The 2,301-nt window shown below is 38.9% G+C and overlaps 1 non-coding gene across 1 annotated transcript; it reads left to right on the top strand.

The window, feature by feature from the left end:
- The first annotated feature begins 873 nt into the window (after positions 1-873).
- Positions 874-1,066, top strand: LOC133473956 (U2 spliceosomal RNA). The gene has a single exon (XR_009787303.1). It is a non-coding gene; the product is annotated as a U2 spliceosomal RNA (small nuclear RNA).
- The last annotated feature ends 1,235 nt before the right edge of the window (positions 1,067-2,301 follow it).

The raw sequence follows: 2,301 nt of genomic DNA, 5'->3' as shown, positions 1-2,301 counted from the left end.
CCTGCCCAAGAATTAATGCAAAAAAGGACAGAGTGAACGCAAAACCAACCACTAGTGAAGTACTTAACTATAATCAGCCATTATTACTTGACAACACACAACAACAGAAAAAGAAAATCCATATTCGTAAACAAATTTAGTCTGGTTGTCATATATAGTATGTAGTATAGTATAATAGTCTTAAGGAAATGTATGGTCACGAGTAGGCCCCGTGTTTCGCAATTAGCTTTACCTATTGATGTGAAGTGACATATCCAATTTTGCTTCCTTAAAATCTTATGACTGGTCACTCGAAGGAGATTGACAACTTAGAGGAGTCTGTATTAACATTTTGTTTCAGTTGTTGATGGCGAAAATGCAATTTTGTCATCTAATTTGTTCATCTTACCTAACTTGACCGCTCGTATTCCAAAGTGATGCTCAGGTCACCTGGGAGATCTCAGCTTTCTTACGTAAAGGCTAAATAAGTGTTGCTATTGGACAATAACTTAATTATAAAATGCTAAAAATATGTATTTTTTGTGATTATTCATTGTTAATGAATTCATATTAAAATGTGCAAGTGGACATAATGTCAGAGACCACTGAAGACTTTACCAATTATTCAGAAATAAGTTACAAATTGCCCTGCGATTGGCTGGCAACCAGTTCAGGGTGTACCCCGCCTCCTGCCCGACGATAGCTGGGATAGGCTCCAGCATTCCCGCGACCCTAGTGAGGAGAAGTGGCTCAGAAAATGGATGGATGGATAATTATTACAGTGTAGAATTTTAAACAACTTTTCTATGGCTTCTGTAATTTATTTTGCCCTCATTTCAATGTTTAATTGATGTGAAAGATAAAACTGTGCTCCCTACTTAAAGAGCTGATGTAATATTCTGTTGGCAGTAACAATAAAATTGCTCAATACTGATCTGTTCTTATCAGTTTAATATCTGATACGTCTCCTATCCGGGGACCATATATTAAATTGATTTTTGGAACTGGGAGATGGAATAGGGGCTTGCACCGTCCACTCCATGCATCGACCTGGTATTGCAGTACCTCCAGGAACGGTGCACCCCCACAACTTGGTCAAAGTAATGAAATGCTTAACCGTGCACACCCAACAATCATATGACATGAAGTGTGCAGAATGTAGTGTAAAACCAATGAATCTCATTTCGGGGGTTGGTCGCTCTCGGGATTCAATGGGTCGCAGACAACTATCAAAAACTTACGTGCATTGTTATTCTGATTTTCGGTACAGTACGCAGGCGTATTAAGTTCCCACATGGAGCATAGTTGAAAAGTGACAAGAAATGTTGCTTCCTTGTTCTCTCGTTAAACAAATACAGAGGAGCCCAGTCTGGCTGGTGGACGTCTTGGCAGGCAACATGACTTTGGTGGTACAGCAAACTCATCTGAAAGGGCATTTACAAATATAATATACTGTACATGTACAAGTAGGTCACGACTTTGCAACATTAGGAACATGCTCAGTTTATTGCTCAGTGACTGTTTTTTTTTGTCAATGTCTTTTATGTCTCAAAGTGTTCTCTGTCAATTGACTGTCTGTTGTCGTACGAGAGCGGCTCCAACTACCGTAGAAAAATTCCTTGTGTGTTTTTTGGACATACTTGGCAAATAAAGATGATTCTGATTCTGATTCAAGACCTTGACCGGAGCATCCGCCAACATCCCCCGGACTCACGGCTGTGGTGTCCTTGAGCAAGACAGTGATATACCCCAAACTGTTCCCCGGGCGTTTCAGCTGCCCCCTGCTCCAGTGTGTTCCACTAACAAGTTTGTGTGTTCATTGTGATGGGTAAAATGCAGAGAACAAATTTTGTGCATGTTCATGACAATTAAGGTGATTCTTCTTCTTCTTTGCTTAATTTCCTCACTATTTGTAAAAAAAAATTCTGAATGTCTTCAGTGCTCTCTCTTTGACATTATGTGCACTTGCACATTTTAATATGAATTAATTAACAATGAAGACTCACAAAATATATTTTTTTAAATTAATTTAATCAGGAAGTCATTGTCCAATAGAAACACTCATTTAGCCCTTACATAAGAACACTGAGATGTCCCAGGTGACCTGAACATCACTTTTGAAAACGAGTGGTCAAGTTAGGTTAGCTTAACAAATTAGATGATAAAATTGCATTTTCGCCATCAACGACTGAAAGAAAATTTTAATACGGAAGAAAGACTCCTGGAAGTTGTCAACCTCCGAGTGACGAGTCAGAAGATTTTAAGGATGCTAAATTGGATATGATGACATCAACAGGAAAAGCTAATTGTGAAACACGGGGC

Source organism: Phyllopteryx taeniolatus, unplaced genomic scaffold (genome assembly GCF_024500385.1).
Source record: "Phyllopteryx taeniolatus isolate TA_2022b unplaced genomic scaffold, UOR_Ptae_1.2 contig_712, whole genome shotgun sequence".
NCBI classification, from domain to species: domain Eukaryota; kingdom Metazoa; phylum Chordata; class Actinopteri; order Syngnathiformes; family Syngnathidae; genus Phyllopteryx; species Phyllopteryx taeniolatus.
The sequence above is the reverse complement of the archived record's forward strand: the minus strand, read 5'-3'. Positions and strand labels throughout refer to the sequence as shown.